This window comes from Lepisosteus platostomus, chromosome 22 (genome assembly GCF_059453375.1).
Source record: "Lepisosteus platostomus isolate fLepPlt1 chromosome 22, fLepPlt1.hap1, whole genome shotgun sequence".
Taxonomy (NCBI): domain Eukaryota; kingdom Metazoa; phylum Chordata; class Actinopteri; order Semionotiformes; family Lepisosteidae; genus Lepisosteus; species Lepisosteus platostomus.
The window spans coordinates 919,753-943,856 of record NC_142632.1 but is presented as its reverse complement, the minus strand read 5'-3'; the positions used below and the strand labels follow the sequence as shown (position 1 = coordinate 943,856).

Sequence of the window (24,104 nt, the reverse complement as noted above, 5' to 3'; positions counted from 1 at the left end):
GCACATGAATTTTGGCCCCATCATGAGAAAGTGGATTAACCTGCTGTACACAGGTAGCAACAGCAGAGTAATGGTTAATGGCAATAGATCACGCCCTTTTGAAGTCTGTTCAGAGGTGAGGCAGGCCTGCCCATTATCCCCCTTGTTATTCGTTTTGGCTATGGAGCCCTTAGCCTGTGCCTTGCGCCAGGATCAGGCCATTAATGGGATACCAGTGCCTGGAAGTGGGGGAGGAGAGGTAAAGACATCTCTATACATGGATGACCCTGCTCCTCTCTGACAATGCCTCAATTAGCAGAGCTCTGCAGTGCTGTGATCGTTTCTCTTTGGCTTCATCCGCAAAAATTAACAAATCTAAGAGTGAGATTTTTTATCAAAACTGGAGGGAGCCAAAAGAAGGACATGATCTCAGGCTGCAAGAGAAGAGAATTAATTTACAGGTGCCATTCCCCGGCATTGTGGCCATTGTCGGTGCTCACACGCGATAAGATAAGGCGGAGGAGAGTGGGGCATGCCCAGCGGCAGACATTCAAGGAGGGGGCAGTGCGAGGTGAGGTGAGGTGAGGTGCGACACCCCGGAGCCCCGACGCAGCTAATGCGGAGCACTTGTTGGACTGGCATCGAAAGGACGTGTGCGCACGGAGCGAGCCTTCCCTGCGGCGGAGCGCGGGAACTTTCTCCCCCCCTCCCGCTGCAGGAGTTGTGTGCGCTGCAGCGGTGCCGAGAGAAAAGCACAGAAGGCAGCAGGCTCTGGAGAGCAGGTAAGAGATGGAGCCTTGTGGGCAGGCGAGCAGGCCCGTTTTTTGGAAATTGCTGAAAAGGTTTGTTCGGTGTGTGGCAGGCGCACGTCGCGAGCTTGCGTGGCGATCTGCCGGTCTGGAGTTATGCAAATGAGGCCGAATTGCATCCCGGGACATGCTGCGAATGCGCAACGGTGACTGCAGATGTGTAGGAAACGGTGCGCTCGTTTTCTTGTTTTGCCCACACTTTTGAGTGTTAGTGTGGCGTGTGAGTGTGCGAAAGAGTGGGCCCAGCAGGAGGCGGTGGCGTGCAGGGCGAGGAGGTGGCCTAGGCTGCGCAATTTGTGCTGTGGGTGCGGGCCTCTTGCAACTTGGTTTATTTGGTTTATTTATGGTTCGCATAAATAAAACCGGAAAAGAGGAATTTATTCTGCTTCCTGTGCGTGCAGTAGTTACAAAGTTGAACGTCTTTACACGATCTGCTGCAGTTTTCAGTGGGCGGGCTTTGTCAGATGGTTTGGAAAAACGCACTGTGTTTCGGCTCGGGAAACATCATGAGCAGTGTCCTGCATGTTTTCTGTGTATAGCTGTCTTTTAACACATACAGAATTCATTCGAAATCATTGATTTCTCCAATTAACAAGGGTCCCTTTTTGAACCTGCCAGAAGCATTCTTTCAGTGTAACAGATTTACTCCGGGGAAAGGCAGCATGACATTGAGAGTAGCTCAAGCTTTCAGCACCCGTATCGGACTGCGTGTATGCAGACACCGCTCAGAATCCCCTGTAAGATTCTCCTTCAATTCCGTTTTGCATTCCGTTTTTCAAAAGGCTGCGCTTTGCTAGTCACAATCCAAGGCTCATGACAGCATTTGAAACCAATCGCCACTGCGTTGGCCGGGAATCGAACCCGGGTCAACTGCTTGGAAGGCAGCTATGCTCACCACTATACCACCAACGCACGCCCACAGGTGCCCTGCAGGACACCACCAGAGAACGCTCACGATTTCGGAAGCTGTCTCCGGGACGTGGTGATTCCACACATCCTGAATAAATCATGATATTGTTAGTTGCTATAGCTAGACGTTCAAATGAGTTTCATGGCCAGATGGACTGTTTCCTCCAGCGGTATAGTATTGCAGTGAGACAGCACGATGCCTGCAAGACTATGTCACGCTAAACGCCACAGATTGTGTTTGTGTTGGACAGTTGGACCCTACAGTTGGACCCTCGTCGACAACCTGAATAGCTTATTCAGAAGCAGTGCTGGACCGGGAACGAACCAGCTTCTTCCCAGGCACAAGAGTGACTTGTGAGGACTCGCGGTCACACTCTGTGCATAGAGACTTTCTACCAGCCAGCCGGACTGCTGGTAGATCCCCTCGGAGCAACGACTGCCCTGCGCGCCGCAGTCAGATTCCTCCGCCCGTCCTACTCCGAGCTGCACCTTGACTGGTTGGCCGGTAGCCAGAGGACGCCGGGACAACGCCCATTGGACAACCGCTGGAACAGAGGCTGCAACAGAGCCTGTCAGCTGGTTTGGTGTTCGTGCCGGGAAATTCCAAATCCATACACAGTGGATAAGTAAACCCCATGTTCTACATTGCGTCTCGAGAATTTAATTGTACCTCAACACAAGTTGTTATCAATTTAATTCATGAGTAATGTATTTACTTCCGAGTTTAGAGTAACAGTGGGTAATAACACTGATTAGCGATTTGGTAACCGAACGATATATATTGACATATATTCTCTGTTGTGTATCTCTTTGTGTTTGCATCTCTTCGGGATTATATACCTTGTATATTGATAACCCTCACAGTAAGGTCTGCCACTCGTATCCAGGCAGACTAGTATATGTTTGGTGCACAATTTATATTAATAAATGTATCTAGTGTATTGAACCCCTGTGTGTGCGTTGTTAGTTGTTCTGACGATTGATTTTCTAAAAGCCCCAACGAACAACCTTGTGATTACTGCTACAATTAATAATTGTCTCAGTAAACCCATCAAACCATTACATTTAATGGCGTCCCTGGGTGGGCGAGTTTAGAATGAAATGAGAATCAGTCGCACAGAATAACTGAAGTTCAGCACAGCACCGCGGCTTCTATACGCGAATACCGGGTGTGCTGATAACTGCGTAAAGAAATCCCCCTGTTTTCTAGCGTTTAGTGTAACGTGTGCTGATTGGAAATCCATCTGCTCGGGTGTCCAGATTCCATACTGTATTTTGGAAAAAGAAAAAAAAAAGTAATACTCTTAAAGTTTCTCTGACGTAATGACAATGGCTGCTAAAATGTCTGAAGTGGAGTCGCTTATAAGTACTATTTCTAGCGACGACAATCCTGGTTACTGGAGTGGTATCGAAAAGTTGAACTTTGATGATATTGAGAAGCTGCAAGTAGATTTAGTAGCTAAGGTAGCGAACCAGCTTAACACAGGAGTGTCTGTGAACGCAGTTCTGGTCCTATCGAGTTTCACCTTAAATCTAGCTAAACAGCTGGAACTGTCTTTGTCCGAGCTGACAAAGTTTCAAAAGCTTCAGGGAACGCTAGAAAGATATAAGGTGGAGCGAGTCGAGTTGTTGGATATAATCAGAGAAAAGAGAGTGAAAAATGAGGAAAGTGAAGACTGACTCAGGGAAGTTTTAGGTAAATTAGATGACTTGTCTGCTAGAGAAACTGCGGCTGAGGTAGCTAGGAGAGACCTGGAAGGGAGCTCGAAAGAAAAAGAAAAAGAAATTGAGAGTTTAAATGAGCTCAGCCAGGAAAGGCAAAAGGAGTCAGATGCTGCCGTACTGGAAGCAAAATAGACTAGATCCCACTTGCATGCCAGCCCACCTAGCAGCCCGGAGCGCTCACCCAGCGCGCCGGGAGGAGGTTTCTCCCGGCCAGGGTCTGTGGTCGGATCGGCATGGGGGAGATCGCCGAGTCCTGCGCGAAACGCAAGGGCGAGTCAGTTCAGGCATAGACCCCCTGCTCCTGATCACGGCCGTCTCCCTGCCCGCGGAGAAACCGTAAAAATTAACCTCCACTCCCTGAGGCAGTTAGCCAAAGATGTAGAAAGGTTTGACCCGTCAGTGTCAGGGAATAATGTGGAGACCTACATCGATGAGCTGAGATATACTTTGCAGTTTATGCCCGAAGCGTCCGAACAGGAAAAGGCTATGTAAGTAAGGAAAACTACCAGCCGAGCGGTCCACGAGTGGATGTCTAGACAAGGACCGGAAGTCTGTAATAGCTTTGAGGAGCTGTGTCAGGCAATGATCGGAGAATTTTCGGCTTTTATCGATCCCATAGCTGCCGTGGCCGCTGTGCACCATATTAAGCACGAAAAAGCTGAAGCCCCTCGCGACTATTATCAGAGGCTTAGGCGCACTTATTTTGCAGGGCGGAATGAAGAGGGTTGCGAAGAGAACGTGAATTTCAAAGGTTTATTCATTGCTAATCTGCATCCCTCAGTCAGGAAAATGATTGTGATGCACACTGATGCAAAAGCGATGAAAATGTCTGACATTAGAAGGTTGGCTCAAAAAGCCTGGGGAGCTGAAGTCTCTGCTTCCTCAGAGCAAAAACCTGCTAAAACGGCCGTGTTCGCCACTAAAGCCAGCAGGGTTGACGACTCGCCTCAGCTCGAGGCAGCTGAGGTTCCTGAGCTCGCTAAGCCCCGGCGCAAAATAGGCAGGCAGGACCGCACTAAGCGTCAGAGCCGCCGTGAGCGCTACGGGGAAGGCAAGGGCTCAGGCAGAGCCTATCATAAGACTGGACGAAGGGAGTCAACTGCAGCCCGCCTGGCCAGGCTTGAACAAGCCCTGCCTGAGAGATCAGGACAGGGTAAACCTTCCGCACCGAATGCCGGAAGTGTGAATGAGCTTAGGGGGACCACGCCCCTTCTCACTGGAGGAGGCGGGGATCCGTCCCAAGCCCCTCCCTCAGTCTATCTGATTGGGTGGGAGGGTTCCTGCCTGGAAGAAGGCTGTGACTCTGAGTTGGGCGCTGACCCACAATCCTACAATTCTTAGGGAATCTCAGCCAGAAAGGCAAAGCAAGGCGTATTTATATCAAGGTTTCTCTTGAAAACGTCTTAGATAGAGAAGCACTGATTGACACTGGGGCTGAAATTAGTTTGATGTCAGCCGATCTACTCAGCGAGCTCAAACGAGTAGCGAAAGGAAAAGGCATCAGACTTAAGGTAGAACCGTGTAAGATAGATATTTCCAGCTATACCCAGGATCATGCCAGGATCACACACCGAGTGTGGGTGGCACTTAGGTTCGGGCCAATGAACGTGGTGCATCCTGTTTACATCTCTAGGTTTAAAACAGAGCCACTACTCATTGGCCAAGACCTGCTTGACAGGCTGGAGCCTCTGGTGGACTGCCAGCGTGGAAAATTGTGGGCTCAGGTCAAAAACCCTAAGCCTGTTGCACAGCAAAAAGGGGGATTCAGTGGTTATGCTATGATCACACAGTGCCCACTGAACACTATAGCTGAGTTGGAGGTTCCTCCTGGTTCCTCTGGACGAGAATAAATGTCTCTTCTTGCTTTCCAAAACTACAGGGAAGTCCTGCCCAGGCCAGCACTCCCACGGTCTCCCAACTACAGGAGCAGTGCTCCAAGCAGCTGCTTGACCCGCCAGGTAAAGCACACCCCCTTTTCATCCCTGAAGAAGAGTGGATCTCCCTGTCCGGTAATGAATGGGAGTCCTTTCTGTGCACCCTGGTACCTCAGGGGGTCCAGGACTACCACCCCATGGTGGTGGGAGGGGGTCCAGGTGGCAGAAGTGCAGGTTGATGATGTAATTCTTAGCCTCAGCTCTGAGAAGTCCATAATCAGTGAAGGTCTGTTCGAGGACCTGTCGCGAAGCTGTCAGGTGACCCTGGTGACGCAGTCACAGGTTCTGTGGTGGGCACCCCCATCTCATAGGTCCATTTGGAGCAAAGGAAGCTGTGTAGCTTCCATCTCCATCGGAAAAAGGAAGTTTGCTCACTACTTCCTATTGGAAGTACCTATTGGTTCGACTGGGCGCCCAGCTGGACACAGTAAACAGTGTGCTGTGGACACGGGTGGACCCAGATGCCCACTCTCTAAGCGGTGACCCCGAGAACATTCGGTCAGGTCAGACGATTCCTCAGGCCTGCCAGGTAGTAAACGAATCGGACCTGATCGTTCCTGCGTCAACAGCAGGGTTTCCAGTACGCCTTGTCCTAAAGAAGGGACAGAGAATGGACGCTGAGATGGTTTTCTTCCAACCATCAGCTCAGTTTATCAGACTGAACCTAGCAGTCTGTTGTACCCCCAGACTGGAACGGAATGGCCGAGCCACCTGCCTGTTGGTGCAGAACATAGCAAAACAAGATGTCAAAATCCCTGCTCGCACTGACATGGGACTGGTAATTGACAATGGTTTCTATGATTTCGAACTAGCCATCCCAGTACTGGGGCAGCTCCCTGGTCCCTTGGCCAGGGAGGGGGGAACCGAGCAGGTGTACTACACCTACCCCCGGCGGATGATTGCAATTATGCCAATAGAGGGATTCTGCAACCAGGAGGTGTGCAGGGTGGACCTTAGCGATAAGGATGAGATGGTTGTGTACACAGTACACGCAGGTGTTCCGATGGACCACTCAGCCGAGAGTACGACCCGGGATACCGCCATGCCGTCAAAAGCGGGGTTCCTAGAGCAGGTACAGGAACAGGTTGGCAAGGCAGATGCCCTGGAAACGGAAAGCCAGCGTCAGCAGCTGCGTCAGAATTTCCAGGATTTCCGGGAAGTGTTTGCACGGGACGCCTATGACTGCGGGGTGACGGATTTGAACACAGTGCGCATTCCAACGGCCCCTGGCGCCCGCCCAACCTATGTCAGGCAGTATCGCATTCCCCTCACGGCATACGAGTCCATAAAGCAGACGTTGGATGCTCTACTAGAGCGTCAGATCATAAGGGAGTGTAACTCCACTTATAACTCCCCACTGTGGCCGGTGCTGAAACCCAATGGTAAATGGCGTCTGACCATTGACTACCGGCAGCTGAATAAACAGGTTCCTTTGTCACGATGGCCAATGATCTACCTAGATCAGGAGTTATTCAAGGTGACAACAGCGAAATATTTCACCACAGTGGATGTGGCCAATGGGTTCTGGACCCTTAAGGTAGAACCAACAGACCAGTACAAACTGGCCTTTTCCTTTGGAAACAGGCAGTTCACCTGGAATCGATGCCCCTTTGGGTATTCCAACTCCCCAGCGGAGTTCAACATATTTCTGCACAAAGCCATGAGTCATGCAGCCGCCAGGGGCAACCTGGTCTATGTGGACGATATTCTGATGAGGAGTCAGACCTGGGAAGAACACATGGCCGAGATCAGGCATGTGTTGACCCAGCTCTCCTGTGCAGGGGCCAAACTGTCCCTGGCTAAGGGACAGTGGTGTAGGACCCAAGTGGAGTACGTGGGACTGTTGGTTGGAGCCCAAGGCATACAGCCACAGTCCAGCAGAGTCCAAGCTATCCAGAATATGAAGTCGCCCACTAACCTGTCTGAACTGCGCAGCTTTCTGGGAGTATGTAATTATTCCCAGCAGTTCATTGAGGATTACGCTGAAATAGCAAGGCCCCTCCACAAGCTGTTGCAGAAAGACGTGCCCTTTGAGTGGGGGCCTTCCCCAGAACAGGCTGTGATGGAGCTGAAGCGCAGACTCGGTAGTGCGCCGAGCTTGGCCTACCCTGACAAAAATAAGGTCTTCTACCTTGAAGCAGGGTTCTCAGAGCACTGCCTTGGGGCTGCTCTGAGTCAGGAATATAACCAAGAGCGAAGGGTGGTGGCATATGCCAGTCGAGCCCTGAGCCCAGTGGAGCAAAAGTTCTTGGACTGCGAGAAGGCCCTGTTGTCTACGGTCTGGTCGGTAGAACACTTCCGTAGTTATGTTGGGGGACAAAAGATCATCATCGAAACCTGCCACCAACCTGTGACATTCCTGCATAGCCAGAGACTGAAAGCGGGCAGGGTGTCAAATAGCAGGATTGTGGCATGAATGATGGCCCTACAAGGCTATGAGATAGAGGTACGTTATGCACAGAGCAAGAAAATGTACCTGGGACAGGGCCTGGCTTTGGGCCAAGTGTGTCACGGCTGTGACACTGACATGGAAGCTCCAGAAACAATTCCCGCTGCTGAGCTACCGAACAATCATCGGTACTACGATGAGAACGTGGGCCAGGGCTTACCCATGGCCTATGTTGACGGTTGCTCTTTTCGCCACGAACAGCAGGTGCTAGCAGGGGTAGGAGTAGTCTGGCAAGACAATACTCCCTGTGGGCCGACCCGCTATAAGCTAGGACCAAAGACTAGTCAGTATGCGGAAGTAGCTGGGGTGCTGATCACCCTCCAGCAGGCCCTGACACATGGCCTTAAACAGTTTGTCATCTGCAGTGACTCGAACTACGCCCGACATAGCTTCGTGTCTCACGTTCCGTATTGGAAGGGTAACGGCATGAAAAATGCCCGGGGCAAGGAAGTAAAGAACAAAGAGTTGTTCCTGGCCAGTGACAAGCTCACGACCGAGGCTGGAATGATGGTTTACTGGAGGAAGGTGAAGGGACACTCCCAGGTGAAGGGACCCGACAAAGACGGGAATGATGAGGCCGACCGGTTGGCCAAATCTGGTGCCTTAGAGGGTGAACACTGGCAGTTCCAGCAGGAATGGCTACCCCCAGAATTCGTGGCTGAGGTCAAGGCGGTCACCCGAAGCAGGGCTAGACAGGATGTCGGAGCTGACCCTCAATCTGTAGTGCTTGGGTCACAGGGTTTTAACACCGATCTTGCGGAAATGCAGAAACAGGACCCAGCAATTGGGCAAATGTATCAGCATATCGCTGACCCAGTGCGTCAACCTCTTTCGGAGCAGGTGCTGAGCCAGTCTCTGGAGCTGAAGGAGCTGGCAGAGGTGAAAGACAACCTAAAAATTATAAAGGGGTTGTTGGTTTGTGTACCAGTTGCACAAGGTGTCCCAAAGTGGGTAGTTCCCCACTGTCATCGGGGGGTCATGATCCAACACGCTCATGACGAACCCTGTGGGGGTCACCGGGGAATCAAGGCTACATACGACACTATCCAGCAGGTGGCATTCTGGCCTCACATGGGCCAAGACATCGCCGCGTATGTAAAGGGGTGTCTGACGTGTAGCCAGTTCCAACCATCACGGCCCTTGCACCGTGCACCACTCCAGAAAAAGGGCATGACATTCACCTGGTCCAATCTTCAAATGGATTGGGTGGGGCCGCTGGTGAGGTCATCCAGAGGGAACAAATATTTCCTCACTGTTACGTGTGCATTCACAAAATGGATTGAGTGCCTCCCAGCACCCAACGACACGGCAGAGACAACTGCAGTGCTGTTGGTGAACCATGTGTTCAGTCGATGGGGATTCCCCCTGACCGTGGTCTCGGATCGGGGAACCCATTTCACAGCTACAGTAATGGCAACCCTGTGGAATATGCTTGGGGTCAAGACCCAGTTGCATATCTCCTACCACCCTCAATCCTCGGGCCAGGCAGAAAGGGCAAACCGAATGGTGGTTAGTATGCTCAAAAAGTTTGTCTCCAACAGCAGTAGGGACTGAGACATTAAGCTGCCCCTGGTTCTGATGGCCATCCGAGGTAAGCCCCATTGCTCTACGGGGGTCCCACCTTTTGAGATGATGACAGGTCGGAAGATGACTCTTCCCCTACACTGTCTTTATGGGGTGGAGGACCTGAGCACGACGGGGGCTGCTACGGCCCATCAGTATGTGTCAGACCTGCGAGCACATCTGCAGGCAACCTTTGCTTTTGCCCAGAACAATCTGGGAAGGAGTGCAGAGGGTAGGAAAGCATACTATGACCGAAAGGCAGTTAACCAGGAACTCCAAGTAGGAGACAAGGTCCTGTACTTCCAATTTGCCAAACCCACAGGGGTGGCCCGGAAGTTCTTACCCAGTTGGACAGGACCCCACGAGATTGTCGATAAGGTATCACCGGTAGCTTATCGAATTCAGATTGAGAAGGGAAGGCAATCTCTGGTCTACAAGTGGGTGCATCGCAACCACCTCCGGTTGTATCGCCCACCTCAAATGGCGCCGGAGAACACAGAATAGGGTTAAACGTCCAAACCCGATCAAAGAGGGGGGTGCCCCTTTGTAGCTGCAGGTAGTTAGGTACTGTACTGTAGGTCCTGCTAGGAAAATATATTCAAAATTATAGTGGAACTGTACCATGTGCCTCATCTATGTTCCAGAATGGGAATCCTAAAACTGCCAGGGCTGGTCCTGACAGTACTGTGGATCGCCTCGACACAGCCCCTTGAAGTTGTGGAACCTGGTCCTCCTACCGGCATAGTCCTGCAGGAAACCATAGTCCTCTCCATGGAAATCTTTATGGTACAATCTTTTTTTTTTCTTATAAAATATACTTTATTCCGAAAAAAAACACATCTCAAAGGGAAACGTCTCACACGATAACACTCCACAAAATTAAAACATCGGCGGAACGGCGGTGATTGTCTGTTATCAATCCTTGCAAGGGTGGGCGGATTTGCGCTATTATGAGAGTCCCTCCAAACCCTACCGCTTGCTGTAAACCATTAATCCCTGTACAGGGTCCATAGGCCTTTCCAGTGCTCCTTTGCCGTGGGGAAACCCCATTTAGCAACGTCGCGCTTCATCCTCCTCCTGAGGTCCGCCAGGATCCTCTCTTCCAGCTCCCTCGCTCCCCACTTGTTGTTGTGCCGGATGAGATTGTTTCTCGCGTCCCACAGGCCTTTCTTTGTGAGGGACAGCAGCAGCCACATCAGGAACTGCGTCCCCCTGTCCAGTCCGGTAGGTGCCAGCCCCAGCAGAATGTACTGGTAGCTGAGCACCGCATTCGTTTCCAGGAGTTGCATTATGTTGTCCATTCTGCCCCACACCGCCTTGGCGAAGGGGCAGCTCCTTCACTTTATTAAGATACTGAAGAAAGATGTGGAGACGGGGGTTTGAATTTAATCCTTTCTGTAGGGGGTTTAGACTTTCAAGTCACAAACTGGGGTTTATGGCAGGAAAGGGGGGTTAACTGATAAGGATTGCAGATGCAAGCTAGGAACCCCCCTGGGTGTAATGTTAAACTGACCATTTGTCCAGAACATCGTAAACTGGCCAAATACCATGAACCCCCCTCTTTACCATCAGACCGAGTGACGTCAGAAACGGAGAAGAAAACACTATATACCCCAAAAGTTTGTAACAGTACGGGGAACAATACTTCGGTTTTGTTGTTTCTTGCGGGAAACAAGACTTCGGCTTTATTGTTCCTTGCATGCAATAAACTCATCTGTTTTACTTCATCTCGGGATCAAGAACCTTATTTCTTCTGTTACAACAAATTTGGCGTAGTCGGCAGATGCTCCAGAAGGCGCAGAACTTCCCATCGGCAGGAGAGATGGTCAGCGCGCACATAACTAAGAGGTAAGGACTCCTCTTTTATTTAAAAGTCCCGACTCTCTCTGACCGATTGGGAAATCTCTGCTCCCTGCGAGAATCGCCCGAGATGACGGAGTAAACGTGAGTTTCTGAATTCCTCTGGCCCGGGGAAGACACCGGTGTATGTAATGGGTTGTTTGCTGTAAGCCCAGAATTTGGTCTGGCAGGGGTTCCGCGGTATTGTGTACAGGCGTTCGAAGCTGGTTTATGCCTTAATTGCGCGTGGAGTTTTTGAACGGGTTTTGGACCCTTACCGTGAAGTTCAGGAATGGTGTGGGCCTTAATTGCGCCCGGAGTTCTGAAGGTCAGAACTGGTTTGGGCCTTAATTGCGCCCGGAGTTCTGAGGCTCAGGATCGGTGTGGGCCTTAATTGCCTGATTAAGGCCTTAAATGGCCTTAATCAGCCATGCACTCTGGTTTCTTTTCATTTCGTACAAATCTTTCGCCTTTTACTAAAGATTTCCATGGAGAGGAGCATGAATGAGTTCCCTGCAATTTTTGTGCTTCTCTGTCTTCGGGTGGGTCGCAGCTGGGTTGGTCAAAGAGAGAAAACAAGCACGTTCGCAATCGCTCTTGTAATGGTGATTGTGGCCGTCTGCTCCGCGAGTCCTCGGTCTCCGGCCGTCTGATTGGCGTTCTTTTCTTTGGGGGGCGGGAAGTGTCCGGCCGCAGTGGATCTTGGGACCTTGCCTGCATAGCGGCTTCCCAGAGTGCGTCGTTTCCGGCACAGTGTGGCCGGGTGCTTTCCGAGTTATCGCACGGATTGGGCACGCTCGCAAGCCGTGAGCCGCAGGCGATGAGCCCGGAGCTGAACGGGCCCCACTGGCTCGTTTGTAAGGCCAGGTGTATTGCCAACCACGACCGGCAGGGCAGAGGCCTTGAAGGCGGCCTGGGCTCCTGCAGCTGTGCAGCCACGCACTCTGGTTTCTCTTCATCTCGTATAAATCTTTCGCCTTTTACTAAAGATTTCCGTGGAGAGGAGCATGAATGAGTTCCATGCAATTTTTGTGCTTCCCTGCCTTCGGGTGGGGCGCAGCCTGGCTGGTCAAAGAGAGAAAACAAAAACGCTCGCAATCGGTCTTGTTATGGCGATTGTGGCAGTCTGCTCCGCGAGTCCTCGGTCTCCGGCCGTCTGATTGGCGCTCTTTTCTTTGGTGGGTGGGAAGTGTCCGGCCGCAGGGGATCTTGGGACCTTGCCTGCATAGCGGCTTCCCAGAGTGCGTCGTATCCGGCACAGTGTGGCCAGGTGTTTTCCAAGTCATCGCACGGATTGGGCACGCTCGCAAGCCGTGAGCCGCAGGCGATGAGCCCGGAGCTGAACGGGCCCCACTGGCTCGTTTGTAAGGCCAGGTGTATTGCCAACCACGACCGGCAGGGCAGAGGCCTTGAAGGCGGCCTGGGCTCCTGCAGCTGTGCAGCCACGCACTCTGGTTTCTCTTCATCTCGTACAAATCTTTCGCCTTTTACTAAAGATTTCCGTGGAGAGGAGCATGAATGAGTTCCATGCAAGTTTTGTGCTTCTCTGCCTTCGGGTGGGTCGCAGCTGGGTTGGTCAAAGAGAGAAAACAAGCACGTTCGCAATCGCTCTTATAATGGTGATTGTGGCCGTCTGCTCCGCGAGTTCTCGGTCTCCGGCCGTCTGATTGGCGTTCTTTTCTTTGGGGGGCGGGAAGTGTCCAGCCGCAGGGGATCTTGGAAAATTGCCTGCATAGCGGCTTCCCAGAGTGCGTCGTTTCCGGCACAGTGTGGCCGGGTGCTTTCCGAGTTATCGCACGGATTGGGCACGCTCGCAAGCCGTGAGCCGCAGGCGATGAGCCCGGAGCTGAACGGGCCCCACTGGCTCGTTTGTAAGGCCAGGTGTATTGCCAACCACGACCGGCAGGGCAGAGGCCTTGAAGGCGGCCTGGGCTCCTGCAGCTGTGCAGCCACGCACTCTGGTTTTTCCTCATCTCGTAAAAATCTTTCGCCTTTTACTAAAGATTTCCGTGGAGAGGAGCATGAATGAGTTCCATGCAAGTTTTGTGCTTCTCTGCCTTCGGGTGGGTTGCAGCTGGGTTGGTCAAAGAGAGAAAACAAGCACGTTCGCTATCGCTCTTGTAATGGTGATTGTGGCCGTCTGCTCCGCGAGTTCTCGGTCTCCGGCCGTCTGATTGGCGCTCTTTTCTTTGGTGGGTGGGAAGTGTCCGGCCGCAGGGGATCTTGGGACCTTGCCTGCATAGCGGCTTCCAAGAGTGCGTCGTATCCGGCACAGTGTGGCCAGGTGTTTTCCAAGTCATCGCACGGATTGGGCACGCTCGCAAGCCGTGAGCCGCAGGCGATGAGCCCGGAGCTGAACGGGCCCCACTGGCTCGTTTGTAAGGCCAGGTGTATTGCCAACCACGACCGGCAGGGCAGAGGCCTTGAAGGCGGCCTGGGCTCCTGCAGCTGTGCAGCCACGCACTCTGGTTTCTCTTCATCTCGTACAAATCTTTCGCCTTTTACTAAAGATTTCCGTGGAGAGGAGCATGAATGAGTTCCCTGCAATTTTTGTGCTTCCCTGCTTTCGGGTGGCGGGCAGCTGGGCTGGTCAAAGAGAGATAACAAGCACGTTCGCTATCGCTCTTGTAATGGTGATTGTGGCCGTCTGCTCCGCGAGGCCTCGGTCTCCGGCCGTCTGATTGGCGTTCTTTTCTTAGGTGGGCGGGAAGTGTCCGGCCGCAGGGGATCTTGGGACCTTGCCTGCATAGCGGCTTCCCAGAGTGCGTCGTTTCCGGCACAGTGTGGCCGGGTGTTTTCCGAGTTATCGCACGGATTGGGCACGCTCGCAAGCCGTGAGCCGCAGGCGATGAGCCCGGAGCTGAACGGGCCCCACTGGCTCGTTTGTAAGGCCAGGTGTATTGCCAACCACGACCGGCAGGGCAGAGGCCTTGAAGGCGGCCTGGGCTCCTGCAGCTGTGCAGCCACGCACTCTGGTTTCTCTTCATCTCGTACAAATCCTTCGCCTTTTACTAAAGATTTCCGTGGAGAGAAGCATGAATGAGTTCCATGCAATTTTTGTGCTTCCCTGCCTTCGGGTGGGGCGCAGCCTGGCTGGTCAAAGAGAGAAAACAAAAACGCTCGCAATGGGTCTTGTTATGGCGATTGTGGCAGTCTGCTCCGCGAGTCCTCGGTCTCCGGCCGTCTGATTGGCGCTCTTTTCTTTGGGGGGTGGGAAGTGTCCGGCCGCAGGGGATCTTGGGACCTCGCTTTGCATAGCGGCTTCCCAGAGTGCGTCGTTTCCGGCACAGTGTGGCCGGGTGTTTTCCGAGTTATCGCACGGATTGGGCACGCTCGCAAGCCGTGAGCCGCAGGCGATGAGCCCGGAGCTGAACGGGCCCCACTGGCTCGTTTGTAAGGCCAGGTGTATTGCCAACCACGACCGGCAGCTCAGAGGCTTTGAAGGCGGCCTGGGCTCCTGCAGCTGTGCAGCCACGCACTCTGGTTTCTCTTCATCTCGTACAAATCTTTCGCCTTTTACTAAAGATTTCCGTGGAGAGGAGCATGAATGAGTTCCCTGCAATTTTTGTGCTTCCCTGCTTTCGGGTGGCGGGCAGCTGTGCTGGTCTAAGAGAGAAAACAAGCACGTTCGCTATCGCTCTTGTAATGGTGATTGTGGCCGTCTGCTCCGCGAGGCCTCGGTCTCCGGCCGTCTGATTGGCGTTCTTTTCTTAGGTGGGCGGGAAGTGTCCAGCCGCAGGGGATCTTGGGACCTTGCCTGCATAGCGGCTTCCCAGAGTGCGTCGTTTCCGGCACAGTGTGGCCGGGTGTTTTCCGAGTTATCGCACGGATTGGGCACGCTCGCAAGCCGTGAGCCGCAGGCGATGAGCCCGGAGCTGAACGGGCCCCACTGGCTCGTTTGTAAGGCCAGGTGTATTGCCAACCACGACCGGCAGGGCAGAGGCCCTGAAGGCGGCCTGGGCTCCTGCAGCTGTGCAGCCACGCACTCTGGTTTCTCTTCATCTCGTACAAATCTTTCGCCTTTTATTAAAGATTTCCGTGGAGAGGAGCATGAATGAGTTCCATGCAATTTTTGTGTTTCTCTGCTTTCGGGTGGGTCGCAGCTGGGTTGGTCAAAGAGAGAAAACAAGCACGTTCGCAATCGCTCTTGTAATGGTGATTGTGGCCGTCTGCTCCACGAGTCCTCGGTCTCCGGCCGTCTGATTGGCGTTCTTTTCTTTGGAGGGCGGGAAGTGTCCGGCCGCAGGGGATCTTGGGACCTTGCCTGCATAGGCCCAGGCACTGAGCATTGGTGGTTCAGTGGTAGAATTCTCGCCTGCCACGCGGGAGGCTCAGGTTCGATTCCCGGCCAATGCAGTGGCTTTTGCAGCGAGCGGCTCCATCACTTGCATCCCCTTGCAACTCGCAACTGAAAACCCACTGAAGCTAAGCAGGTGTGAGCCAGGTCAGTACCTGGATGCGGATGAGCTACAGGGAAAAACTAAGCTTCCAGCTGGAAGAGGTGTTAATGGTGCCGGCGGGGAGGCGCTCACCCTGAGGTCTGTGCGGGTCCCAATGCCCCAGTATAGTGACGGAGATGCTGTGTTGTAAAAGGGCGCTGTCTTTTGGATGAGATGTAAAACCGAGGTCACAGCGCTCTGTGGTCATTCAAAATGACCACCAAAACCTTTGACAAAAGCTCTTGGTAATTGATGGTCTTCAATAATGCTTCCCCTTTAGGTACATTTTAAATCAGCTGAAAAATGCTGTGAAATGGGGGGGCACTTCAGGCCAGTGTAGGATTTGGGTTACAAGAACCATGAAACTGCACGAGAAAGCCCGTACACTGAATTACACGGCTTTCTATTCAAAGGAGGACAAAAGAAATTCCCTGAGTTTGATTTTTTGCAGCACAGAGAGGAGCACTGTCGTGAGGCCGGTTAGCTCAGTTGGTTAGAGCGTGGTGCTAATAACGCCAAGGTCGCGGGTTTGAGCCCTGTACGGGCCAGGTCTAGGTCCAGGTCCCTGTTTGTGAAACAGGCAAATGACTGTCTCAGGGGCCCATTCCTCATTCTCAAGACACATGTGTGCAGTATGTACACCGTGCATTGAGCAATAGGGACTGAATACACCACAGGTAAGGTTAGAAGTCATTCTGAGGTGCCACATGTGAGGGATACAGCTAGTCATCCGAAATGTAGGGTTTGAGACCCTTCAGGAGTACTGCATCCTTTGAGACAGACCCGTGCATGTTAAACAAATGATCATTTCTTTCGGCTTTAGGGACTAAATATACTAAACATATGATGCTAAAATGTTATTTTCACATATATTAATGTAATAAATGATTGCTTATGCTTTATAAACAAATCTAATTAAAATAAAAGCTTAAGTTTTGTATTTATCTTGTACCATAGAACATGATTTTCTTTGTATTTCAAGCCCACAAAGTGTCCAAATGACGCACTACATGATATAAGGAAGATTATCACATGCATATCGGTATTATCTTTCTTATGAAAATGCATTCCTTTCATTACCTTTTACTTTTTAAAATGATCTCAAATTGAGTATAATGTAATAATTTAAGTAGAATAGATTCTAATAATATAATGATCCAGTGTTTTGCACTACTTCACTGCTTCACTGCTCTATGCCATCTGGAAATAAATCCTCAGACTGCTTACTGCCCTGGGCATGTACCAATAAATTAAAGGAGCACATCTGTTTATCACTGCGTTGAAGCAGGAGACACACAGTCTCTGCAAACATATCCTAGATACAGTGTTCCAGCACCTTTGACCTCATCCAGAACGTATCATTTCTTGAAAGGGATTGCTGTCCGAATGCACATCTGAATCCCAAACAGAATCTCTAGTAAAATACGATCATTTGTGAAACAGGCAAATGACTGTCTCAGGGGCCCATTCCTCATTGTCAGACACATGTATGCAATGCTTTCACCGTGCATTGAGCAATAGGGATTAAAAACACCGCAGGTAAGGTTAGATGTCATGTTCTATGATCATTTCTTTCAGCATTAGGGACTAAATATACTAAACGTATGATGCTAAAATGTTATTTTCACATATATTAATGTAATAAATGATTGCTTATGCTTCATAAACAAATCTAATTAAAATAAAAGCTTAAGTTTTGTATTTATCTTGTACCATAGAACATGATTTGCTTTGTATTTCAAGCCCACAAAGTGTCCAAATGTTCTATGATCATTTCTTTCAGCATTAGGGACTAAATATACCAAACGTATGATGCTAAAATCCTGAAAAAAGGATGTGCTCCATCTCGTCAGTATATTGGATTCCAAAACTGATTTGGGTCAATATACATTACCTTTGAAATTAAAGTACAGTCTACTGTAGGGAACCATCAACTTAGAAAGCATTGGCCTTCCCTGGGGGTCAGGTAGGTGCAAAAGATAAACCTTTATCCTATCTTTATCTTAAGATAAGTGGCCAAGCAGTATTTTTCCAAGTTTCACCAAGCTCATCATGTTGCCATAGTAGAAAAAGTTCTATAAAATGGTAAATAACTTAAAAAAAAAGCATCTTGGTCTTTCAGTACTGTACAAGGTGAATTAAACTGTCCCTGGTAATAAAAAGTAATTAGAAGCATCCCAGAAACTTTATATCTAGAAACATTAGCTGTTTTATATCATGTAATTTAGTGTGATGTTGTCAGAATTCAAGGACATTATCACACACAGAAATTGGTTCAGTTAAATCTAAAAAACGCAGCTAAACATGGGTTTAAATGTAAAATAGAAGTCTTACCTCTTGTCAAAAGATTTAATTCAAGAAGCGATGTAATAAATGATTGCTTATGCTTTATAAACAAATCTAATTAAAATAAAAGCTTAAGTTTTGTATTTATCTTGTACCATAGAACATGATTTTCTTTGTATTTCAAGCCCACAAAGTGTCCAAATGACGCACTACATGATATAAGGAAGATTATCACATGCATATCGGTATTATCTTTCTTATAAAAATGCATTCCTTTCATTACCTTTTACTTTTTAAAATGAACTCAAATTGTGTATAATGTAATAATTTAAGTAGAATAGATTCAGGTAGGAAATATAGAGTCATGATGTTTATGGCTGACATCATTTCACATGGGTGAATTTTAAGCTAAGAAATAAAAACATTTACAATGAAGATACCATTGCTTAATTTTTAATGCCTTTAAAAAATAAAAACCTCCTGAGAATAATTTGCCACTCCCAGATCCTTGGTAAGGTACTGTTTGAATCCAATCAGGAGAGGAGCATCCAGGGAGTGCTTTCTATAGAGTCCAGCTTGGGCCACTCTCTTCCGGCCTGCTGATACTTTTTAACTACTCAGGGCCTGTAAGGATATAAAACACCGGTTTAAACATTTTATACCTATAAGACAAATTAGAATTTTAGTAAAAAATAGATACATCTGAAAAATAAAAAGTCTTACTGCTGATAGAGTTCTTCAGAGCTCACATCTTCCCCTTCCTTATCCGCTTCTGTTTCAGTTTCTAGAGCAGCCTCTGGCATCTCTTCCTCCTGGACAGCGGCCTCTTGCTCAGGGCCGCTGGAATGCAGGTAGATTCTTTTACATAATATGTTGTAACAATGATTTCAAAAAGAAACTACAGAAGCCTTACGATTAAAAATATCTCACCTTGCCAATGTGTCTTCAGGCTTCCCATGTACAAAAAGGCCCAAGGACTCTAGCAGTCTTACAACCACTATCCTGTTTGCCTCACCAGATACGATCTCTATTCTGTGGTAATCCACGATGACCCCGTTCTTCAGGTGATTCATCATGTCCTCCCTCGCCTGTTGAGAGGCCATCCTGATCTTTTCTGCCGTGGCGTGCTTCATACACGCCCTCTTCAAGTGAGCAGGAAGCTGATCAAGAGTATTCAGGCACATCTTGCACACCAGGGGAATCCTCGCGGGTTTCCTTTGAAAATCAATAATACCATCTGTCTATAGAAACAAGCTAAGACTGATTTCTTAAATTATCCTTAATTTTCTCTCTCATAGTTTGAGCATAATGATTTTATTGCATTTATATAAGAATTGCTCATTGCTCCTAAATAAATAATGGTTTCATAAAAAAGTGAACACTTACTTGGTCTCAGTCACAGACTTTCCAATAGAAGCCATTGTGGAGTTCAGCAACTGCAGGTCCTAGAAGTGGGGAAGGAATTTTAAAAGAGAAATTGAATTACAATACAGAAGGAATGGCTGAGGGATCACTGAAATATATATATACAAATTCCAAAGACTGAGTCCATATAGAAACAACTACCTTTCATTTTCAGTATAAGAAAAAAAAACATTATCTTCCAAAGCATCATAAAATTGTCCCTTCTTCCAGACTCTACTTCTCTCTTGTAGTAGTATAGCAGACCTTTCCAGGTGAGCAGATCACAGAGTCCGAAATGAGCTTCCTCCATCAAGCAAAGTACCTGAACATGACTCTGTCTTCATAAAAGCGCCCCTGTAATAAAGAAATTAAATCCGAAATCAAGAGGGCAGTTGCCTACTGAAATACAAGAAGTCATCAATTTTAACCTAGCAACACATTAAAGGCTGCATCTATACAAGTACGATTCTAGAAATGCTCACCAGATTACGTTTTAAGAAGGAACTGCGCCTCAGGTTCCGCCGAGATCTTAACTCGGATGACAGGATTCAGAGTCCGGAGTGCGGACTGATGGCGCACGGAGGGTCCATATACTGTGGATCCCTCAGTGATCTTCCGCGTATTCAAACCGCCAGCGTGTGACTCCCCTGTCCCCGTGACCTCATTGCTCTGCTCTCTCCTCTGTGCAGCTGAGCCCGACTCACGGTAAAATGGAAAAAAATATGCCCTCGACGTGAGATTTATTCTGGAGCGAGCCAGTGTTGCGCATAGCTGCCTTCAAAGCAGTTAACCCAGGTTCGATTCCCGGCCAACGCAGTTGCGAATGTTTTCAAATGCTGTCATGAGCCTTGGATTGTGACTAGCAAAGCGAAGCCTTTTGAAAGAGCTAAAGCACTGCAAAACGGAATTGAAGGAGAATCTTACAGGGGATTCTGAGCAGTGTCTGCATACATGCAGTCAGATAAAGGTGCTGAAAGCTTGAGCTACTCTCAATGTCATGCTGCCCTTCCCCGGAGTAAATCTGTTACATTGAAAGAATGCTTCTGGCAGGTTCAAAAAGGGACCCTTGTTAATTGGAGAAATCAATGATTTCGAATGAATTCTGTATGCGTTAAAAGACAGCTATACACAGAAAACATGCAGGACACTGCTCATGATGTTTCCCGAGCCGAAACACAGTGCGTTTTTCCAAGCCATTTGACAAAGCCCACCCACTGAAAACTGCAGCAGATCGTGTAAAGACGTTCAACTTTGTAACTACTGCACGCACAGGAAGCAGAATAAATTCCTCTTTTCAAACTGTCAAAGGTTTGCTTTGCGAACGCTGCAGGACATCGCACAATCTCTTTTGAATGGGGACAAACGATTTCTTATGGGGCGCAGTAAGTACAGACGTTTAAAATGCTCCACTCATGCCGACGATGCAGCATGATGAAGCGCAACCTAACGTTTGACAGACAAAAGCCAGGCGCCGCTACGAGCAATATGAAATCATACTGACAGCACACGGCGTATCGCGCTGACTCAAAAGTAATCTCGACAGACGCTGTTCTCTGCATAAAGCTGAAAGAGCTAAAGAGCGTTTCTGTTGACACGTAACAAGCTCGTTTCTTTCTACCATGAGATCACCGTGACCAAATCTGTCTTTAAACACCTTGCTCAGTCTCTGACGAGACTGTCAAAAATTGTTTTCGCCGATTGTATTGCAAACCGGCGGAAGCGGGGTATTGGGAAAAGTTTTCAACTAGCAATAATCGCGCCTCGGCTAAACCTCACAAGCTACGATACTGCCACTGCGCAAAGCTGACGGTTGCCAGGCAACCGCGGGGATCCTATGGAAATCGTTATCGATCGTCTCATGGCATGTCGTTGCTATAACGCTTCATATTTGTCGTCTTCTTCTTCTTCTAGCTTGAGGTTTTGAAGAATTTCATGACAGACAAGGGCTCCGTTGGGAACAAAGGGCGTTGTGAGAAAACCGTTGCTTATTTTCAGCAGCAGAAATACAACCCTTTAAATACAAGATGACAGAACAATGACGAAGGGCATGCCTGGAGGAACTCATGCACTACAGAGGAAAGGGGGCGGGCACGTACAGTTCACATTCAAGCCACAAGTACTCTTCTTGGATGTTGCACAAACAAATCCTAACGTCTTGAAAGCATTGCAGCATGTTTGTGTCCCACTTCCCGTGGCTGCGGGACGACTGACACGAACGGACAAACACAATCTGTGGCGTTTAGCGTGACATAGTCTTGCAGGCATCGTGCTGTCTCACTGCAATATTATACCGCTGGAGGAAACAGTCCATCTGGCCATGAAACTCATTTGAACGTCTAGCTACAGCAACTTACAATATCATGATTTATTCAGGATGTGTGGAATCAGCACGTCCCGGAGACAGCTTCCGAAATCGTGAGCATTCTCTGGTGGTAGGGGCGTTCAAGATGGCGCTCAGGTGGGAGGTAAAGTTTAGTGGTTGGGGAGTTTTTTTGAGTTTTTCATGACCTGAATGTTAATTTTTGCTTTTTTTGACTACAGAAAAATAAGGACTTAACACTAGTTGTTTAAACTTCAGTTATAATTGAAAGAAAAAAAAACGATTTTTTTTTAGGTTTAAAAAGTCCGATATGAGTAACACTGGGAAAAGAAAAGAGAGTGCTGGGTCTTCGAAGGAGAACTCTAAGATACCTCAATCGTATATGTATAGCACTACAAAAAAATCGATGGCAACTAAAGGGAAAAGTGAAGCAGCTGCAGGGGCAGCAAGAGGGCGGAGGCGCCGCGCGCCCGGCCGACGTGTTGGACCGGTGCGCTTTACGTGCTGAAATAAACACGCGACAGCCCCGAAATGTTTCCAGAGTGCTGTGCACTGAAGACTTGCCTGGTGCTCCTCCGTGCAGATTGTTTGTCCTCCTCCAGTGCGGGACGAGCCAACACAAGGGAGCGCATTCGCCAACATCCAGGCACGCAATGCGATTTGGAAAGCAGCTCCTTTCCAAAGAGTTGCACACGAACGATCCTTCAGTCCCGCTCGGGGGGCACGGAACCCCCGCCACACACAGCTTCAAGTAGCGAGTCAGGCGCCGGGGCTTTCGCTTATGGCCACACCACCCTGAACACGCCCGATCTCGTCTGATCTCGGAAGCTAAGCAGCGTCGGGCCTGGTTAGTACTTGGATGGGAGACTGCCTGGGAATACCAGGTGCTGTAAGCTTTTGCTCTCCCAGCCAGCAGGGGTCGCCGTTGGTGCCGTAGGCTTTGGGAGGAAAACCTGCAGGATGGAAAGGTGATCTATAGCCTCATCTCTAGAGATGTTTTGTTGCTGTGGCATGTGTGTGACCCATATTCAAAAAAAAAAACCCGTCTGTAAAACGAATATCGAAGCTGCCTCTAAATCTGCAAATGAAGATGAGTCGATAAACCACTCGTTTTTCGTATAACTAGACATATATTCATTTGTTACCGATTTCATTCATTGAGCACGGATACAATAAAGGTACAGCCATTCACTGTTTGACATGTCTGCACTGGTACAGAACCGAGCAATCAGAAAACGGGTGAAACTGTCTTTAGACTCAGCATACAGTACCGAGGCCCCCCATGACCAAATAAAGGCTAACCTCGATAATCAGCCTAAAGAACGCAGACTACAGCAAAACGACTGACTTTGAAAAGGGAATGAACGTCCGGAAGGAGTAGTGGAACTAGCTTGAGATGCTTCTCCGGACCCCTAACTCAAAGCCAGCGAGAACCAGCAGCGGCGTCCACTCCTGTCGAACCGGGATCCTTCCGCAGCCACGCAGCTCGTGGTGTCCTAACCCTCCCGTATCTGATTTTGGACCAAGCACATCAGGGGAGAGCGCGAACGCAGTCCCCCACTACCAGAAATTATGCAGTCGAGATTCCCACATTTGGGGAATTCGCAGGGGTCAGCACAGCCGGAGTGCAATGGCCGAGCCTCGCCCTGGGTGAACCTCCTTCTTGATCAAGGTATCTCCCCTGCCAGGTAAGTATGAGTTAAACAGGCCCCTGCAAGCGGCCCGCACCCACAGCACAAATCGCGCAGCCTAGGCCACCTCCTCGCCCCGCACGCCACCGCCTCCTGCTGGGCCCACTCTTTCACACACTCACACGCCACACTAACACTCAAAAGTGTGGGCAAAACGAGAAAACGAGCGCGCCGTTTCCTACACATCTGCAGTCGCCGTTGCGCATTCGCAGCATGTCCCGGGATGCAATTCGGCCTTATTTGCATAACTCCAGACCGGCAGATCGCCACGCAAGCTCGCGACGTGCGCCTGCCACACACCGAACAAACCTTTTCAGCAATTTCCAAAAAACGGGCCTGCTCGCCTGCCCACAAGGCTCCGTCTCTTACCTGCTCTCCAGAGCCTGCTGCCTTCTGTGCTTTTCTCTCGGCACCGCTGCAGTGCACACAACTCCTGCAGCGGGAGGGGGGGAGAAAGTTCCCGCGCTCCGCCGCAGGGAAGGCTCGCTCCGTGCGCACACGGTTGCTGCTGCTCCGGTTGCTTCACGCTGCACTGTACCACATAGGCAGCCAAGAGTCTCCAAAACAAAACAGAATTGACAGTCATATAATGTCCATTAACCCCGGTTTTAAACGCAGCATCATGTCTGCCATCATAAGAATATGAGTCCAATATTTTAGAATATAGTCAGAATGACTTCTAACCTTACCTGTGGTGTCTTTAATCCCTATTGCTCAATGCATGGTGTATGTACTGCATACATGTGTCTTGAGAATG

General features: G+C 49.6%; 12 non-coding genes across 12 annotated transcripts; 9 read left to right on the top strand and 3 right to left on the bottom strand.

Moving 5' to 3' along the window:
• Window positions 1–1,628: 1,628 nt before the first annotated feature.
• trnag-ucc (transfer RNA glycine (anticodon UCC)) lies at window positions 1,629–1,700 on the bottom strand. The gene has a single exon. It is a non-coding gene; the product is annotated as a tRNA-Gly (tRNA).
• Window positions 1,701–11,639: 9,939 nt separating this feature from the next.
• On the top strand, window positions 11,640–11,755 carry LOC148642580 (U5 spliceosomal RNA). The gene has a single exon (XR_015929306.1). It is a non-coding gene; the product is annotated as a U5 spliceosomal RNA (small nuclear RNA).
• Window positions 11,756–12,146: 391 nt separating this feature from the next.
• LOC148642579 (U5 spliceosomal RNA) lies at window positions 12,147–12,263 on the top strand. The gene has a single exon (XR_015929238.1). It is a non-coding gene; the product is annotated as a U5 spliceosomal RNA (small nuclear RNA).
• A 390-nt stretch (window positions 12,264–12,653) lies between these two features.
• Window positions 12,654–12,767, top strand: LOC148642578 (U5 spliceosomal RNA). Its single transcript, XR_015929284.1, has one exon. It is a non-coding gene; the product is annotated as a U5 spliceosomal RNA (small nuclear RNA).
• A 393-nt stretch (window positions 12,768–13,160) lies between these two features.
• On the top strand, window positions 13,161–13,274 carry LOC148642577 (U5 spliceosomal RNA). Its single transcript, XR_015929347.1, has one exon. It is a non-coding gene; the product is annotated as a U5 spliceosomal RNA (small nuclear RNA).
• Window positions 13,275–13,667: 393 nt separating this feature from the next.
• On the top strand, window positions 13,668–13,782 carry LOC148642576 (U5 spliceosomal RNA). The gene has a single exon (XR_015929247.1). It is a non-coding gene; the product is annotated as a U5 spliceosomal RNA (small nuclear RNA).
• A 392-nt stretch (window positions 13,783–14,174) lies between these two features.
• On the top strand, window positions 14,175–14,291 carry LOC148642575 (U5 spliceosomal RNA). Its single transcript, XR_015929318.1, has one exon. It is a non-coding gene; the product is annotated as a U5 spliceosomal RNA (small nuclear RNA).
• Window positions 14,292–14,682: 391 nt separating this feature from the next.
• On the top strand, window positions 14,683–14,797 carry LOC148642574 (U5 spliceosomal RNA). Its single transcript, XR_015929246.1, has one exon. It is a non-coding gene; the product is annotated as a U5 spliceosomal RNA (small nuclear RNA).
• Window positions 14,798–15,189: 392 nt separating this feature from the next.
• Window positions 15,190–15,305, top strand: LOC148642573 (U5 spliceosomal RNA). Its single transcript, XR_015929298.1, has one exon. It is a non-coding gene; the product is annotated as a U5 spliceosomal RNA (small nuclear RNA).
• A 5,694-nt stretch (window positions 15,306–20,999) lies between these two features.
• LOC148642572 (U4 spliceosomal RNA) lies at window positions 21,000–21,141 on the bottom strand. The gene has a single exon (XR_015929454.1). It is a non-coding gene; the product is annotated as a U4 spliceosomal RNA (small nuclear RNA).
• A 1,292-nt stretch (window positions 21,142–22,433) lies between these two features.
• On the top strand, window positions 22,434–22,552 carry LOC148642571 (5S ribosomal RNA). Its single transcript, XR_015929203.1, has one exon. It is a non-coding gene; the product is annotated as a 5S ribosomal RNA (ribosomal RNA).
• Window positions 22,553–23,188: 636 nt separating this feature from the next.
• On the bottom strand, window positions 23,189–23,352 carry LOC148642570 (U1 spliceosomal RNA). Its single transcript, XR_015929136.1, has one exon. It is a non-coding gene; the product is annotated as a U1 spliceosomal RNA (small nuclear RNA).
• Window positions 23,353–24,104: the final 752 nt, after the last annotated feature.